The sequence below is a fragment of the Betta splendens genome, chromosome 16 (assembly GCF_900634795.4).
Source record: "Betta splendens chromosome 16, fBetSpl5.4, whole genome shotgun sequence".
NCBI lineage: Eukaryota > Metazoa > Chordata > Actinopteri > Anabantiformes > Osphronemidae > Betta > Betta splendens.
Window position 1 is genome coordinate 59,026 of NC_040896.2, and position 18,116 is coordinate 77,141.

At 44.1% G+C, this 18,116-nt stretch overlaps 8 non-coding genes and 6 pseudogenes across 8 annotated transcripts; 13 read left to right on the plus strand and 1 right to left on the minus strand.

The window, feature by feature from the left end:
• The first annotated feature begins 3,097 nt into the window (after positions 1-3,097).
• LOC114843767 (U1 spliceosomal RNA) lies at positions 3,098-3,260 on the plus strand. Its single transcript, XR_003783631.1, has one exon. It is a non-coding gene; the product is annotated as a U1 spliceosomal RNA (small nuclear RNA).
• Positions 3,261-3,482: 222 nt separating this feature from the next.
• LOC114843779 (U5 spliceosomal RNA) lies at positions 3,483-3,595 on the plus strand. The gene has a single exon (XR_003783636.1). It is a non-coding gene; the product is annotated as a U5 spliceosomal RNA (small nuclear RNA).
• A 402-nt stretch (positions 3,596-3,997) lies between these two features.
• Positions 3,998-4,104, minus strand: LOC114843783 (U6 spliceosomal RNA). Its single transcript, XR_003783640.1, has one exon. It is a non-coding gene; the product is annotated as a U6 spliceosomal RNA (small nuclear RNA).
• A 705-nt stretch (positions 4,105-4,809) lies between these two features.
• LOC114843776 (U2 spliceosomal RNA) lies at positions 4,810-4,979 on the plus strand (annotated as a pseudogene).
• Positions 4,980-8,553: 3,574 nt separating this feature from the next.
• Positions 8,554-8,702, plus strand: LOC114843771 (U1 spliceosomal RNA; annotated as a pseudogene).
• Positions 8,703-8,931: 229 nt separating this feature from the next.
• Positions 8,932-9,044, plus strand: LOC114843780 (U5 spliceosomal RNA). Its single transcript, XR_003783637.1, has one exon. It is a non-coding gene; the product is annotated as a U5 spliceosomal RNA (small nuclear RNA).
• A 954-nt stretch (positions 9,045-9,998) lies between these two features.
• On the plus strand, positions 9,999-10,116 carry LOC114843766 (5S ribosomal RNA). Its single transcript, XR_003783630.1, has one exon. It is a non-coding gene; the product is annotated as a 5S ribosomal RNA (ribosomal RNA).
• Positions 10,117-10,651: 535 nt separating this feature from the next.
• Positions 10,652-10,770, plus strand: LOC114843762 (5S ribosomal RNA; annotated as a pseudogene).
• Positions 10,771-11,307: 537 nt separating this feature from the next.
• LOC114843757 (5S ribosomal RNA) lies at positions 11,308-11,426 on the plus strand. The gene has a single exon (XR_003783629.1). It is a non-coding gene; the product is annotated as a 5S ribosomal RNA (ribosomal RNA).
• Positions 11,427-11,963: 537 nt separating this feature from the next.
• Positions 11,964-12,086, plus strand: LOC114843764 (5S ribosomal RNA; annotated as a pseudogene).
• Positions 12,087-12,622: 536 nt separating this feature from the next.
• LOC114843794 (5S ribosomal RNA) lies at positions 12,623-12,741 on the plus strand. The gene has a single exon (XR_003783650.1). It is a non-coding gene; the product is annotated as a 5S ribosomal RNA (ribosomal RNA).
• A 533-nt stretch (positions 12,742-13,274) lies between these two features.
• On the plus strand, positions 13,275-13,397 carry LOC114843765 (5S ribosomal RNA; annotated as a pseudogene).
• A 537-nt stretch (positions 13,398-13,934) lies between these two features.
• On the plus strand, positions 13,935-14,053 carry LOC114843761 (5S ribosomal RNA; annotated as a pseudogene).
• A 536-nt stretch (positions 14,054-14,589) lies between these two features.
• LOC114843784 (5S ribosomal RNA) lies at positions 14,590-14,708 on the plus strand. Its single transcript, XR_003783641.1, has one exon. It is a non-coding gene; the product is annotated as a 5S ribosomal RNA (ribosomal RNA).
• Positions 14,709-18,116: the final 3,408 nt, after the last annotated feature.

The following is an 18,116-nucleotide window of genomic DNA, read 5'->3' on the forward strand; positions in this document are numbered from 1 at the left end:
CACACATACTCTGCGGTTGTGCATTGAGGGCCAGCCTCCGCCCAGGGCCCAATGAAGGTTCTAGCCTGAGTAGTCCGCCAACCCCCCCTGCAACAGGCCCGAGCAGTTACCAGAGGGCGTCGGACCGCTAGGGCAGGCAGCGCCCCACCCGAGCAGGGGCAGCGCCCCAGGGGAGAGACACCCCTCCGGGCACAGGCAGGCACCCCCAGAGGGAGTCCCCCGGACTCAGGTCACCCAGGTCTCCACCCCCAGGTCCGCCCCCACACACCGGCAGGGAGGCCCGCCTCCGGCTCCCCGGGGACAGGCACACGCCAACCCTCAAAATGGTCCCACCCTGGCACAGGGCCGCCGGTCTCAGCAGCCACCACACCCCCGCCGCAGGGGACCCATGCGGCCAGCCCAGAGTCCACCAACCCGTTGTCCCGGTTCCTTAGGCAGGCAGGCACCACCAACCACTAGTCACCCCCCCTCCACTGTGCCAGACATGACGCAGCACCCGAGCCCCACGCATCCTTACCTGGAAATGGAATCAATCAGAGTATAGTTTTGGTCATTGATTTGATGAAGCAGACAATGTGTCTAAGGTGGTATAATCTAACAAGCTGTTCAGGTATTGAGTAATGCTTAATTTTTTTTAGTTTTCCAGTTCATGAGGATGATTTTCTTTGCGACACAGAGGGCAGAAAGAAGTGTGTGTGATGAGTTTGTCTCTAGATCAAGCCCACTTAGATCTCCTAGAAGACAAAGTGCAGGGGCTGCTGGTTGCGGACTATTTTCAAGATTTTTTTGCAGAGCGGGTGGTGGTGACGCAGGTTGCAGGAAGGTTTTTAGATTTGGTCAGGGGACGCGTATCTCTGGTGCAGGCGGCTATTTTGGGGGCTCCACTGAACTTGGCTGAACTGACAAAAGCACTCATGGAGATGAAGCGCCACAAGGTGCCAGGACGGGACGGGTTACCAGTGGAGTTTTATGTTGCTTTTTGGGATATTTTGGGGCCTGCCCTCCTGGAGGTCCTGTCTGAGGGGCTAAGGGAGGGGAGGTGGGGAAGGTCTTTTAAGATGGGTGTCATTACACAAAGGGGGAGATAAGTCCCACTTACAAAACTGGAGGCCTTTAACAATGTTGGGAGTTGATTAAAAACTCCTTGCTAAGGTTCTGGCCAATCGTCTTGGTGCACTGTTGCCTGGTGTGGTCCATGTAAACCAGACATGTGGGGTAGCAGGTCATTCATTATATCAGAACCTTCAGTTGATTAGGGATGTCAGAGCCTGGGTGGCAGACAGGAATTTGCCACTGATGGTGGCACATCTAATAGTGCAACATTAAGTTGGACGGGGCGAATTGCACGGACATCGAAAAAGATGGCCCTGTGGAAATCAAGAAGGTTGGAAAGGTGCTGGTGTTAAAGGTGGATGTGTTGTCCTCCTTGCTTTATTTGGCTTATGTCTACCCTTTGCCACGGTGTTTGAGGCGGCCCTTGACCCGCCTTGTGTTTGGGTTTCTCTGGGGTGGGCGGTATGAATGGGTAGCAAGAAGGAGAATGCTGGCTGGTTTGGAAGACGGGGGCCGGGATGTGCCAGATTTCCCTTTGAAGTTGGATGCCATTTTTGTTACATCCTTGGTGTAGGGTTTGGTATTGGCGGGGTCGCACCCAGTGGTTTGTGGACTCCGATGATATTTTTATTACTCAGTTAGGGGGCTCATTGCTTGGTCCAATGAGGGGCCCCGGTCGGAGCAAAGACCTTGGCAATTTACCCATGCGGCAGAGTGGTTGAGGGAGCATCTGGAGGCACTGGAAAGAGGGCTTTGGAAGGATCATCGGGCTTTGTATAAGGTGGTTAGGGAGAAGGTAACTCTTGAGCCCCTGTTGCGGGTGCCCTCTGCTGTGCGGAAATTAGTGCAGATGCCAGGCCTGGATAATGGTCTTAAGGATCTAAATTGGCTGTGCCTTCATAACAGCCTTCCAGTTAGGGAAAAAATGTACAGGCACAATCTGTGTAGGTCGCCTCAGTGCCCGCGTGTGACATGTACAGAGGCAAAAACGGTGAGACATGTCATGTGGGACTGTGGTTTTGCGCGGGTGGTGTGGGCTGGGGCGGAAAGAGTGTTGCAGAAGTTGAATGGGGGGTTGAGTTTGTTATGGGCAGTTGTGGAAAGAGGGGAGGGAATTAAGATGGGGACAAAGGATAAGGGTTTGTTATGGTTGATGGTGTCTTTATATAAAAAGGGTCTATGGTTGGCTCGCCAGATGTTGGTAAAAAGGGGGACACAGGGAACTGTGGGGGAGATAATGAAAAAGGTAGAGTGGGATGTTGTGGACAGAATGCGAAATGATGAAGAAAGGTGGGGGTACCATGCAGCAAAAGAAAAGGGTAAGGGGGTCTAGGTTGGATGTAGGATGTAAGATGAAGGGAAAGGTGGCAGTACAGGGTTTGAATGGTTGCAGGTAGGTGGGGGCGTTTTGTTTTTTTGCTTGGATTTGTATAGCAACATAACATTTATTAAGGATATCAGTGTTTTGAAATGTTGTTTGAGTTTCTGTTTTTTTGGTTAATGTGAAGTGTTTTGATGGATTCAGTCAGTTGGATTTATGTTAATAAAATTTATGTTCTTAAAAAAAATGTTTTTATCAGTTTAATATCTGATACGTCTCCCAGCCGAAGTCCATATATTGAATTGCTTTTTGAAACAGGTTTTCTCCATCCACTCCACGCATCGACCTAGTATTGCATTGCACAATGTACAATGTTAGGACTCTGTCAGGGTTCCCTAGCTGTATCTGGGTTTCTTATAGCTAAAGCTTGTCCCCAGCATGGTTGGTCACCATAACGTGCCCTTGGACTGTCGGCAATTGCTCTGGAATTGTAGTAGATGTGGTGCTTGCGTTAGTGCTGGAAATGTATCAATGTGTGAAGGCAGAGGCATGTTTCTGCATGTGGAACAGAAACACTAGGGTAAATGCTGCTTTTCAACCCCTACACAAGCGTTCTGCCTGAGTGCTGACTTAGTGCAGTTTTATAGGCTCATTGATTTTCAGCACCGTCAGTCAACATGATCAGCCCGGGAAGAATCTCCCTGAGTGTTGTCGGAGCAAGGCATACTTACCTGGCAGGGGAGATACCATGATTAAGAAGGTGGTTCACCCAGTGTGAGGCTCGGCCATTGCTCCCTGGCTGTCTGACCCCTGCGAGTTCCCCAAATGTGGGAATCTCGACTGCATAATTTTTGCTAGTGCGGGACTGCGTCCGCGCTCTCCCCTATTTCCAGTTAAAGGACAATACACAGCAATAGGTTCCTTTGCGACCACGTGATTTGGCTGGCACGTGACTTTTGGCACACCTCGGTTCCTGCCTGTTTGGTTGGCAGAGCTTCAGGAAGTGGGAGGGGCCTGTGAAACACTGCAAGTCAGAGACACGCGTCCCGTGACGACTGTGGCTTGTACGACAAGGGACTTTGGCTTCGGCTGTGGCGCCAAGCCATCTTGGCTTTGGTTTCTCTTCAAAACGCACAAGTCTTTCGCCTTTTACTAAAGACTGCCGTGGAGAGGAATGCTGGCGAGTTGATTTGATTTTTGGCAGGCTCTGCCTGTGGGCAGTGCCTTCACAGTTTTGTGAAAACCACACGTTTATGCAAACGCTTCAGGAAGCCTCCTGTGGCATCGTTTGCTCCAGTAGGCAAGGCAAAGTAGCAATGGGTCAAGTCAGCACTACGTGACTGGGTGGAATGACTGCACCTTCTGCCGTGTCAGCTACGTTTGGGTATGACTCTGTTTCGGAGTTGTAATTTCACACCCCCTCAGATCTCTCTGATCACAAGCACTTTTTTCCCACTTTGAGCTTTGTCCTACCCACAAACCTACCACTTCCAGAGCAAACACATAACAATTTTTGCACCAAATTTGACCTCACTGAGTTAATCTTTTTAAATTTGTAAACAAGCCGTGCACATCTATGTTTGAAAAAAGTTGTGCTTCCGTTAGGAGGAATGAAGGCTCATCCAAATGTGGAAAAGCTTCACAAATTTGCGTGTCATCCTTTCGCAGGGGCCATGCTAATCTTCTCTATATCGATTCCCATTTATCATATGTGCTGCCTGAGCAAGCACAGCAAATGTGAGGCGATGAGTGCCTTATAGGCCAGCTGTTGGAAAAAACCTTCCTCACGCCGTGGTGTGGCCTGATGGGCTGCCACTAACCTGGCAGCAAATAAGCCGATGTAGTGGTGCCGCACCTTTCAGCTGACTACAGTAGCAAAGCCTTTGAGACTAACTAAGCGTGTAGACATTTGGATGATGTGAGCTGTTTGAATGAGGCCTGAATGATTCTGTTATTCTGCAAATTACAAGACAGTGTCGAGCTAACGCTGTCTGGCCAGCGCTGCTCCTACCTCCCAAGTTTACAAAACATACTAGTGAGTTAGCAAAAGGGTCAATTGGAGGCTTAAAGGCATCTCTATGTAAAGCTGTGTCCTTTCACGTAAAGGACAAATTTGAAATGGGTCAAGTTGTTACTATTTCACTGGAGGGAATATATTGACTTTCCACCATGTCAGTAAACATGTGACACAGCTACATTTGAGTATGTCTCTGTTGGGAAGGTGTCACTATGCACTCTTGGAAACGTCAATGCCTCAACCTCCTTTAGCCTGTTTCTCAGCATGGCTACCTTGCAGAAGGCCCGCAGGTATTTACAGAGAGTAGAGGCGTAGGTGGGGCTAAGCAGACACTATTGTCTGTCCAGCTCAACGCACAGCACCCTGACAAGTGAGCAGCACCAGAGGAGGCTGCCTCTGGAAGCAAAGAGGTTGGCTCATCGCTTCTCGGCCTTTTGGCTACGATCAAGTGTACTATTTGTTTTTATCAGTTTAATATCTTATACGTCTCCCAGCTGAAGTCCATATATTAAATTGCTCAAGCTGTACAATGTTAAAACTCTGTCATTGTTCGCTAGCTGTATCTGGGCTTCTTATAGCTAAAGCTTGTCCCCAGCATGGTTGGTCACAGTAACGTGCCCTTGGATTGTCGGCGATTAATCTGGAATTGTAGTAGATGCGGTGCTTACAGTCGTAGCACTTCAATCTGTCAGCCTTTACGGCAATCTGTTTGCATTTTCAGCGCGGTATCACCGGGTTTTTAGCGCGTTGGAGTTGTGTTGCGTCTATTTGGCCTATAGGTGGCGATCAGCCCCCACACTGGCCTTTATGACGCTGTCCTATACTCGTGTTATATAGGCCCTTGTAGAGTTACACATCAACGCCTCCGTGGTGTAATGGTTTGTTTATTGTTAACAGCCTTGATGTGTTAGTTTTTTACACCGGGTTTGAATCCCGGTGGAAGCAGAAGTTGTAATTACTGAACATTTTTATATTTTCGCCTACAAGAAAATAACAAATGATTAATAGGGCTGGCTGCCTGTATTATTTAGCAGAGCTACAGCCATGTTCCCAAGAGGTTCACCAGCCGCTTTCGGCAGTGAGTCATAGACGGACGTTGTTCTGCCCGCTTTCATGTAAACACGGAACTCTTCACAGTTTTTTCAAACGTAGATTCTGTTAATTTCGTTATTCATTTACAACAACATGCACATGCTAAAATTTTTCTGAAAAGATGACTGTACACCCATCACGTTTGGGTGAACAGAAAACGCTTGAAAGAGTTTCCGTTTTATATTCCGTTTATTTCGTTATTACTCCTTTCACCTGTACCACATGAAGTCATTACAAAGTTACAGCCATGTTCCTACGAAGTTAACCAGCTGTTTATTTCGTTATTACTCCTTTCACCTGTACCGCATAAAGTCATTGCAGAGCTACAGCCATGTTCCTACCAAGTTAACCAGCTGTTTATTTCGTTATTTCCTCTTTCATGTCCGTCTGGTGAATGAAAGTGGGCGGGGCCATCCACGACCCAGAGCAGGGACACTGGGGGAAATAATGTTTGCCCTGTTCAAACCTAGGGAATAAAAACGATTCTGATTCTGAAAGCGGCTGATCAACTTCGTAGGAACACATTTCATATGGAACAGGTGAAAGGGACACTAACAACCCAACGCAGCGAGGCTGTAGCAGCAGAGAAACGCAGATCTTTGTCCTGCGTGTTGATGCGCGTTTCCCCTTCTCCCAGTCTCCCTGCTCTGGGTCGTGGATGGCCACGCCCACTTTCATTCACCAGACGGACATGAAAGAGGGAATAACGAAATAAACAGCTGGTTAACTTCGTAGGAACATGGCTGTAGCTCTGCAATGACTTTATGTGGTAAAGATGAAAGGAGTAATAACGAAATAAACGGAATATAAAACGGAAACGCTTTCAAGCTATTTCTGTTTATATTTCTTATTGCACATTTGTTAAAACTTGATGGGTGTCTCTCTTTTGAGTTTTGTCTTCGGCTAAATAAGTGTAAAACAGTCCTTATTACTCATGCAGAATCAATATATGCAGAACAAACAACTTGCTGCATTAATGAGTCGGAGGTCTACTGAGTCCTGGCGTTCTGGCACCACAGAGAGAGTTAGTTTATTTTTATTATATGATATTCTCTACAAGTTAGCAGTGGTAGTCTGCCAGACCTGTGTGAAATACCATAAGAAGATCATTTAAAAAAAGTCAAGTAAAAGCTTTTGGCGTCTCACAGCTACGTAGGTGCAGTGATCACGCTGCCCGATCTCCCATGGAGTTTTTCTTTGTCTCGGAGGTAAAGTATTTTACACCTATTGACCGAGTGGAGACAATATGTTAATGTCTCTGTGCCAATACTTAGTAGGGGATGGGGTTTGAAGTTTGCTTTGCAACTGAATCAGCATCAGACGCCGTAACTCGCGCAGAGCGAGTTCCAAATCCACTGTGTTGCCTGTGTAATAAAACTTTGTTTTTCTGCAGATATTGTGGTAAATGTCTTTAAGGTCAAGTATAATAATACAGCTTCCGTTTAAAGGGCACATTGCCTATGTCTTAGTGTTTTAACTGTTTAATTGAGCACATTAAAAGTGGTCAAAGTGGTTTATGCTGCAGATGCCGTTTGTTCCTTTTTAAACGAGAAACGGAAAACGGTCCGTGTATGTTTCAACTGTTTGATTTGTCCCCCAGAATAAAATCTTTTTTTCCACAAAACAAGAAAACGAGAAACGTCTTCAAATCTAATTCCAGGTCTAGTTTTGAAAACACTGTTTTCAGCTCGTTTATTTGGTTTTAACACGGTGCTGTGATTAAATTCCGTTTTTCGCTTATATCAAGAGAAATAAGGAAGCGGATGTTCTTTTCTATTTCTTTCTGGACAATTTACCTAGGCTTGATTTATTCTAGTGGGGGAAATCAAACGTAGAACGTACACAGACCCGACACAGTACTTACACACGAGGACATACTGTATAAAGGCAGCAGTGAGATCAGCATTTGACAACAAACACTAGCGCGCATTGACAACTTGATCCAAGTCATCTGCCTATAAATAAGCGGCTCCTCAGCACCATCGTTGGAACGTCACGTCTGCTTCAGACGGTGACGCCACTTCCCCGATTTTCTCGTTGCTTGCATTATCACATGCATACATTTCTGCTTAAGCTCTACCTGGACACATCATCTGTCATTCGGGCTTTTCATTCAGAGTCAGAGCAAACTATAGGTCATTGCGTCAGAGTAAATGTTAAGCATTTGGTTAACCTTAAAAGCTGCTATAACGAGAGAACGACTTAGTTTTTCGTTCTCTGCTTTTTTCTCAAAACGAAAAATCAGCTTTAAATCCAACTCTGTGCCTTGTGTCGAAAAAACAACAACACTTGAATTCAGTTTGTCGCTCATATAAAAAGAGGACGAAACGAAACGAATCCAGTTTGTTTTGTATTTTTTCCTCATGATCAACAAACCAGAAGACGATTACAGATATACATATAAAATAAATTTATAACCCCGATTGATGAATAAATATAGATTCCTATTTTATGTTATTATACTTATATTATTCTATTGGATTAGCTGGAGGAGGGACTGTGTCTCTCCGCTGGCCTGAAAACTGTAAAAACATCAGCAGCTTCGGCAATTGACAACAAACACTAGCGCACTAGCGAGCAAAGACGCATAATAATCTATAATAATTAAAAATGAACTACTCTACATTTAATGATACAAAACAATGACATCGTCTTTTGTGCTTAATGTGCAGACACAGATAGAAATGAACAGTCGGACCTCACATCTTTGCGCCACCTGGTGGTTAAAAGGAGGATAGCACCCTGATTTTTTTCAGCTGGCTGCAGGATTAAAAATCCTTAGTCGGGGACGCACCCGTGGCGCGCTGGCACGTACTGCGGTAAAAAAGGTGGTTGCTTTGAAGTGCTACGACTGTACGTTTGTGCTGGAAATGTATAAATGTGTTATGGCAGAGACGTGTTTCTGCCTGTAGAACAGAAACACTAGGGGAAATACTGCTTATCAACCCCTACACAAGCGTTCTGCCTGAGTGGTGGCTTAGTGCAGTTCTATAGGCTCATTGAATTTCAGCACCGTCAGCCAACATGATCAGCCAGGGAAGAATCTCCCTGAGTGTTGTTGGAGCAAGGCAAACTTACCTGGCAGGGGAGATACCATGATTAAGAAGGTGTTTTTTTTTTTTTGCACTCTGGCTGTCTGACCCCTGCGAATTCCCCAAATGCGGGAATCTTGACTGCATAATTTGTGCTAGTGCGGGACTGTGTTCGCACTCTCCCCTATTTTCAGTTGAAGGACAATATGCATACACGGCAATAGGTTGCTTTGAGTCCGTGCGGGTTTGCTGGCACGTGACCTTTGGCACACCTCAGTTCCTGCCTGTTTTGTTGGCAGAGCTTCAGGAAGTGGGAGGGGCCTGTGAAACACTGCAATTCAGAGACACACATTCCCGTGACGACTGTTGTTTGTATGACAAGGGACTTTGGCTTCGGCTGTGGCGCCGGGCCATCTTGGCTCTGGTTTCTCTTCAAAACGCACAAGTCTTTCGTCTTTTACTAAAGACTTCGGTGGTGAGGAATGCTGGCGAGTTGATTTGATTTTTGGCAGGCTCTGCCTGTGGGCAGTGCCTTCACAGTTTTGTGAAAACCACACATTCATGCAAACGCTACAGTAAGCCTCCTGTGGCATCGTTTGCTCCAGTAGGCAAGGCAAAGTACCAATGGGCCAAGACAGCATTAAGTCACTGTTATGGGAAAAATTGTCTCTTCCTTATTTCTATGTCTCTTCCTTACTTCTATGCAGTTATTATATGAGTTATGACTTATGTTCTGCAATTAATATCTTGTGTTTTGTCTTACTGTATGCATTTGACATTTCACCTACATTGTTCAATGGTTGTCTTTGCCTGATAGACTCTCAACTCTAGCTCCCAAACCCAAGGTTGGGGAGTTGTGTCTCTGTCTGTTGAGACTTGGTGCTCCTTTCTCACAGATAGTTGGACATCAGCAATGCAGGTGTGAGAATGTAAATATCTTCACACACACTGCGACAGGGAGGAGATGGTGCATGTAATTTGATTGGGTTAGAAAGACATTCCACCCTAGTCGGACAGAGAAGCTAAAAGGCAGAAGCAACTTGAGGATCGTGGGCTCTTTGCATCACACCTTCGTGGTGTGTGCACTGATCTCCCCAGCTGGTTTTTGGTTTGTTGATGTGCACGATCAACATCCATGCTTTTGATTTGCTTTCCCCATTATTTTTATTTTCTTTATTATTTCAATAAATCGCACAAAAGGACAACTCTCTCTCTTCTGCTTCTTTATGGAAAATTTCCACCACAGAAATTGGCGTCTACGAACAGGATCCGCTGCAGGTCGTCTGGACGGTGTGATCAGGGACGATAGTCCTGAGGACTAGGTTCGCTCAGCCGTGTCTGAGTATGACTCCAAGGCCAAAACGGCCACCCTCTGTGTACGTCCCAAAATGCTCTAAGTCCTTTATAAACGCCACATTCAGGCAAGTGGATGCAACGGCCTGGCTTGCCAAGCTTAAAAGAGCTCCTGTCACGTTCTGCTCTCGCTTACGGCCATACCACCTGAGCACACCCGATCTCGTCTGATCTCGGAAGCTAAGCACGGTCGGGCCTGGTTAGTACTTGGATGGGAGACCGCCTGGGAATACCAGGTGCTGTAAGCTTTTACATTTCTCCTCAACCCTAGCAGGGGGCGCTGTTTGCTCAGATCCACATTATACTGCACCGTGTTATGGGAAAAGTGTTTTCTTTCTTATTCTATGCAGTTATTATATGATTTATGACGTATCTTCGGCAATGAATATCTTGTGTTTTTTATTACTTGTATTTTATGTAATTGACATTTCACCTAGATTGTTCAATTATTTGTTAACTCTATAATTGCATCGTTCTTAGACAACAGACCATATTACCTGCAAAATTTTCTGTTTTCAGTCACAGTGCTGCTTTTGCTTTGTTCACAGTTCATGCCTGTGGTCGGTGACACATTACAAGTAATGATTTTGGCTTCTCTCTATTTGTTTTATTTAAAGGTAGAGCGAAATAAAACAAAGGGGATATTGTGTTTAAGGCCAAAATGGCCACCTTCTGTGTACGTCCCAAAATGCTCTAAGTCCATTATAAACGCCACATTCAGGCAAATGGATGCTCTGGCGTGGCTTGCCAAGCTTAAAAGAGCTCCTGTCTTGCTTTGCTCTCACTTACAGCCATACCACCCTCAGCACGCCCGATCTCGTCTTATCTCGGAAGCTAAGCACGGTCGGGCCTGGTTAGTACTTGGATGGGAGACCGCCTGGGAATACCAGGTGCTCTAAGCTTTTACATTTCTCCTCAACCCTAGCAGAGCGGGCTGTTTGCTCAGGTCCACATTCTACTACACAGTGTTATGGGAAAAGTGTTTTCTTTCCTATTCTATGCAGTTATTATATGATTTATGACGTGTATTCGGCAATTAATATCTTATGTTTTTTTATTACTTGCATTTTATGTAATTAACATTTCACCTAGACTGTTCAATTATTTGTTAACACTATAATTGTATCGTTCTTAAACAACAGACGCTATTACCTGCAGGAATTTTCTGTTTTCAGTCACAGTGCTGCTTTTGCTTTGTTCACAGTTCATGCCTATGGTTGATGACACACTACAAGAAATGATTTTGGCTACTCTCTATTTGTTTTGTTTAAAGGGAGAGCGAAATACCAAAAAGGGGATATTGTGTTTGAAGGCAAAATGGCCAGCTTCTGTGTATGTCCCAAAATGCTTTAAGTCGTTTATAAACGCCACATTCAGGCAAATGGATGCTCTGGCGTGGCTTGCCAAGCTTAAAAGAGCTCCTGTCATGCTTTGCTCTCACTTACGGCCATACCACCCTCAGCACGCCCGATCTCGTCTGATCTCGGAAGCTAAGCACGGTCGGGCCTGGTTAGTACTTGGATGGGAGACCGCCTGGGAATACCAGGTGCTCTAAGCTTTTACATTTCTCGTCAACCCTAGCAGAGCGGGCTGTTTGCTCAGGTCCACATTCTACTACACAGTGTTATGGGAAAAGTGTTTTCTTTCCTATTCTATGCAGTTATTATATGATTTAGGACGTATCTTCGGCAATTAATATCTTATGTTTTTTTATTACTTGTATTTTATGTATTTGACATTTCACCTAGATTGTTCAATTATTTGTTAACTCTATAATTGCATCGTTCTTAGACAACAGACGCTACTACCTGCAAGAATTTTCTGTTTTCAGTCACAGTGCTGCTTTTGCTTTGTCCACAGTTCATGCCTGTGGTCAGTGACACATTACAAGTAATGATTTTGGTTTCTCTCTATTTGTTTTGTTTAAAGGGAGAGCGAAATACAAAAAAGGGGATATTGTGTATAAGGCCAAAATGGCCAGCTTCTGTGTATGTCCCAAAATGCTTTAAGTCGTTTATAAACGCCACATTCAGGCAAATGGATGCTCTGGCTTGGCTTGCCAAGCTTAAAAGAGCTCCTGTCATGCTTTGCTCTCACTTACGGCCATACCACACTCAGCACGCCCGATCTCGTCTGACCTCGGAAGCTATGTAAGCACGGTCGGGCCTGGTTAGTACTTGGATGGGACACCGCCTGAGAATACCAGGTGCTGTAAGCTTTTACATTTCTCCTCAACCCTAGCAGAGCGGGCTGTTTGCTCAGGTCCACATTCTACTACACAGTGTTATGGGAAAAGTGTTTTCTTTCCTATTCTATGCAGTTATTATATGATTTATGACGTGTCTTCGGCAATTAATATCTTATGTTTTTTTATTACTTGCATTTTATGTAATTAACATTTCACCTAGACTGTTCAATTATTTGTTAACACTATAATTGTATCGTTCTTAAACAACAGACGCTATTACCTGCAGGAATTTTCTGTTTTCAGTCACAGTGCTGCTTTTGCTTTGTTCACAGTTCATGCCTATGGTTGATGACACACTACAAGAAATGATTTGGCTACTCTCTATTTGTTTTGTTTAAAGGGAGAGCGAAATACCAAAAAGGGGATATTGTGTTTGAAGGCAAAATGGCCAGCTTCTGTGTATGTCCCAAAATGCTTTAAGTCGTTTATAAACGCCACATTCAGGCAAATGGATGCTCTGGCGTGGCTTGCCAAGCTTAAAAGAGCTCCTGTCATGCTTTGCTCTCACTTACGGCCATACCATCCTGAGCACGCCCGATCTCGTCTGATCTCGGAAGCTAAGCAGAGTCGGGCCTGGTTAGTACTTGGATGGGAGACCGCCTGGGAATTACAGGTGCTATAAGCTTTTACATTTCTCTTCAACCCTAGCAGAACGGGCTGTTTGCTCAAGTCCACATTCTACTGCACAGTGTTATGGGAAAAGTGTTTTTTTCCGATTCTATGCAGTTATTACATGATTTATGACGTATCTTCGGCAATTAATATCTTATGTTTTTTATAACTTGTATTTTATGTAATTGACATTTCACCTAGATTGTTCAATTATTTGTTAACTCTATAATTGCATCGTTCTTAGACAGACGCTACTACCTGCAAGAATTTTCTGTTTTCAGTCACAGTGCTGCTTTTGCTTTGTCCACAGTTCATGCCTGTGGTCAGTGACACATTACAAGTAATGATTTTGGTTTCTCTCTATTTGTTTTGTTTAAAGGGAGGAGACGAAATACAAAAAGGGGATATTGTGTATAAGGCCAAAATGGCCAGCTTCTGTGTATGTCCCAAAATGCTTTAAGTCGTTTATAAACGCCACATTCAGGCAAATGGATGCTCTGGCTTGGCTTGCCAAGCTTAAAAGAGCTCCTGTCATGCTTTGCTCTCACTTACGGCCATACCACACTCAGCACGCCCGATCTCGTCTGACCTCGGAAGCTATGTAAGCACGGTCGGGCCTGGTTAGTACTTGAATGGGAGACCGCCTGGGAATACCAGGTGCTCTAAGCTTTTACATTTCTCGTCAACCCTAGCAGAGCGGGCTGTTTGCTCAGGTCCACATTCTACTACACAGTGTTATGGGAAAAGTGTTTTCTTTCCTATTCTATGCAGTTATTATATGATTTATGACGTATCTTCGGCAATTAATATCTTGTGTTTTTTTATTACTTGTATTTTATGTAATTGACATTTCACCTAGATTGTTCAATTATTTGTTAACACTATAATTGCATCGTTCTTAAACAACAGACGCTATTACCTGCAAGAATTTTCTGTTTTCAGTCACAGTGCTGCTTTTGCTTTGTTCACAGTTCATGCCTATGGTCGATGACACACTACAAGAAATGATTTTGGCTACTCTCTATTTGTTTTGTTTAAAGGGAGAGCGAAATACCAAAAAGGGGATATTGTGTTTGAAGGCAAAATGGCCACCTTCTGTGTACGTCCCAAAATGCTCTAAGTCCTTTAAAAACGTTACATTCAGGCAAGTGGATGTAACGGCGTGGCTTTCCAAGCTTAAAAGAGCTCCTGTCACGCTCTGCTGTCGCTTACGGCTATACCACCCTGAGCACGCCCGATCTCGTCTGATCTTGGAAGCCAAGCAAGGTCGGGCTTGGTTAGTACTTGGATGGGACACCGCCTGAGAATACCAGCTGCTGTAAGCTTTTACATTTCTCCTCAACCCTAGCAGAGCGGGTTGTTTGCTCAGGTCCACCTTATACTGCACCGTGTTATGGGAAAAGTGTTTTCTTTCCTTTTCTATGCAGTTATTAGATGATTTATGACGTATCTTCTGCAATTAATATCTTGTGTTTTTTATTACTTGTATTTTATGTATTTGACATTTCACCTAGATTGTTCAATTATTTGTTAACTCTATAATTGCATCATTCTTAGACAACAGACGCTATTACCTGCAAGAATTTTCTGTTTTCAGTCACAGTGCTGCTTTTGCTTTGTCCACAGTTCATGCCTGTGGTCTGTGACACGTTACAAGTAATGATTTTGGTTTCTCTCTATTTGTTTTGTTTAAAGGGAGAGCGAAATACAAAAAAGGGGATATTGTGTATAAAGCCAAAATGGCCAGCTTCTGTGTATGTCCCAAAATGCTTTAAGTCGTTTATAAACGCCACATTCAGGCAAATGGATGCTCTTGCGTGGCTTGCCAAGCTTAAAAGAGCTCCTGTCATGCTTTGCTCTCACTTACGGCCATACCACCCTCAGCACGCCCGATCTCGTCTGATCTCGGAAGCTAAGCACGGTCGGGCCTGGTTAGTACTTGGATGGGAGACCGCCTGGGAATACCAGATGCTGTAAGCTTTTACACTTCTCCTCAACACTAGCAGGGGTCGCTGATTGTTCAGGTCCACATTATACTGCACCGTGTTATGGGAAAAGTGTTTTCTTCCTTATTCTATGCAGTTATTATATGATTTCCAATGTGAGGAACCTTGGTGTCATCTTTGACCAGGATCTCTCTTTTACATCATACATTAAACAAATCTCCAGAACCGCCTACTTCCATTTTAGAAATATAATTAAAATCAGAAGCATCCTCTCTCAGAGCGATGCAGAGAAACTGATCCATGCATTTGTTACCTCTAGGCTGGACTACTGTAACTCCTTACTCATAGGATGTCCTAACAGCTCCTTAAAAAGCCTACAGCTTATTCAAAATGCTGCAGCCAGAGTTCTGACAAGACTTAGAAAGAGAGATCACACTTCTCCTACATTAGCTTCTCTGCACTGGCTGCCTGTAAAATGTAGGATAGAATTTAAAATTCTCCTACTCACCTACAAAGTACTCAATGATAAAGCTCCTTCTTATCTTAAAGACCTCATAGTTCGTTATGCTCCCAGCAGAACACTTCGTTCTCAGAGCGCTGAGCGTGGTTCCTAGAGTGTTTAAATGTAGAACGGGGGGCAGAGCTTTTAGCTACCAAGCTCCTCTCCTCTGGAACCAGCTCCCTCTTCATGTTCGAGAAGCTGACACACTCTCCACCTTTAGGATTAGGCTTAAAACCTTCCTTTTTGATAAAGCTTATACTTAGAGATGGTTCAGGTCACTGGCAATTATTGTTAGTCACAGGAACCATCTCTTAGTTAAGGTGCAATAGACATAGACTGCTGGGGGACTAAATTTATACACTGAGCTCCTCTGTTTCCTTCTACCTCCTCTGTCCAATAACCTCCCATAATTGTCACATGTTTAACTAACCTTGTCTCTTTCTCTCCAGCAGTTGCGCTTCTCTCCCTCTCTCTCTCTCTCTCTCCCCCCCACTCTCTCTCCCTCTTTGTCCTCACCTACAGGTATCATAGGACTCAAAGTTTGGTGTCTGTGATGGGCAGCTGCGGATCCAACCATCCTGCCTGTGCTCTGTTGTTGCTTGTTGTTGCTTGTTGTTGTTGCTGTGCTTTTCTTTCTCTCTATCCTCTCACCCCAACCGGTTGAGGCAGATGGCCGCCCACATCCAGTCTGGTTCTGCTGGAGGTTTCTTCCTCGTTAGAGAGGGTTAGGGCTTAAAATTCAATTCCGTGTGTTTTTGTTAAAAAATATTTTTGTTTGGTTTATTGGTTTGTAATGCGGTGCTTTTATTCGGGAAAGATAGACGGATGGGAAATCAAAGTTTTGAAACATACACGGGCCGAATAAGTCACATCAGCCACTCATTCAGTAACAATGACACGCACAGTCAAAACAAATTCTCGCTACATTTAGTGCGCTACTCCTCTGTTCCTCTCGTAGCCTGCATTTGCACATCCATACATTTGTGTATTGGTCACTCTCTGTCTGGACACATGACTCCGAAACACGTCACGTGTTTGTGTAAGAGGTTGATGTCTCCACCAAATTATAAGCAGAGGCAACGATAGAACGACTTTTTGTTTTCCGTTTGTCTCTAAACAATAAAAACATATTTACTCCAATTCCGTGTCTTTTTGTAAAAAACAAATATTTTTGCCTGTTTTATTGGTTTGTAAGGCGGTGCTTTGATTAAAATCCGTTTGCAGCTCAACGAAAGAGACGAAAACGCCGGTGAAAGTGGCTGGATGGACGGATGGGAAATGAAAATGTTGAAACGTACACTGGTCGAATAAGTCTCTCAGCCACTTAGTTACAATGACACGCACAGTCAAAACAAGTCAAACTGCAGTTCTGCAGACACAGAGTTAACACGTAGGAACAAACATGTTGCTGTAATGCGTCGCTGTAGATCTGCTGATTTCTGGCGTCCTGTCAAAATTACGACCGACAACTGCTGTAAAACAAATTCCTATGATTATTACGGTTATTTACATAAAATCTACGACTATTGGAAAACATTCATTAACAAGTTGTGGAAGTTTAAAACCTAAATAAGTGGCTTTAGTCGCAGATGGACTGCGCTCTACGTCTTTACTTGGCCATGCGCATTTAAATTATATTAATTAAACCGCGACGCATAATCATGGTATTATGTGAAGTCAACATGTTGTATCGAATGTTAGAGCGGTGGGTGTGTACATATTTTTAAGAGACGCCTTCTATTTAAAGACACGAAAAAGCTGAGGAGAATGAAAACAAGAATGTGTTGCTGCTGTGGTGCTGCCTGTTTTAAACCACAAAGAACAATTATAACTTTGCAGTGAACAGAAAACAGCTAAGCTATCAACAAGTTGTTGCCCTTCATACTCCCCATGTTTTAGCACACAACAGATACTTAATAGTAAAAACTTAATAGTAAAATAGGTCTGGTGTAATATATGTGTGTTACAGGTAGAAATGAACAGTCGGACCTCAGTTACGCTGTAGTGCTTTGGAGGCTTCTAATCAACGCTGTGCCACCTGGTGGTTAAAACGAGACTAGCGTCCTGATTTTTTTCGGCCTGCTGCAGGATTAAAAATCTTTCGTCAGCGACGCACTCGCTGCACCGTGGCGACGCGTCAGTACTGCAGTAAAAACCCTAGTCACTTTAAACCGCTGCCACTGTAACATGCAAGTTGATTAGTGGCTACGCTAATAGTAATGGTTGCCAATAGCTTATGCAGCCTGAATTAATACAAGAGAATATTCATAACATGACTACAGCTTGTTTGGGGGCATAGCTCGATAAACTATTATAAACTAATTTATACATTTTCTCTTCTCTTTCTCATGCTGCTGCTGTGGCAAAATTTCTCCATAATGGCATCTTCAGCTGCAGCTTATATTTTGCTTTATTTGTCTGTAATTAGGTACTAATGTAGGAACAGTGAATGCCTACTGATGCATGGTCTAACAGTAACTGTTGCTGTCAAGATATTTGATGTGTTTAATACTTTTGACATGGTAGTTGATATTAAAATTTAGATGAACTTTACCACAAGATGCCTGAACCAGCTGCCAAACCTACTGTCATGTACTGTATGACTGGAGCCAGTATGTTTGAATGTATATTCATTACAGAACACATTTAATATACAGTATATCAGACAAATGTCACACGCATGGACTTGCAGCCAGGGCCGCTAGATGGCAGCACCTCCACCGGCTGTAGGACAATTAGGCACACCTGTAATTACTCGGAAATCACTGTTGTGTATTTAAACCAAAGGCTGGCCAGCACTAGTCGCTGGTGAGTCCTGTTGAATAGTGGACGTGTTTAGCCAAGTGATGCGCAGTGGAACTGCTAATCGGTAAGTCTGCTAAAGCTTCCTGTCTCCTGAGAGCGTGTATGATCATTTTGTGTTTTTGCCTCAGCGATCGT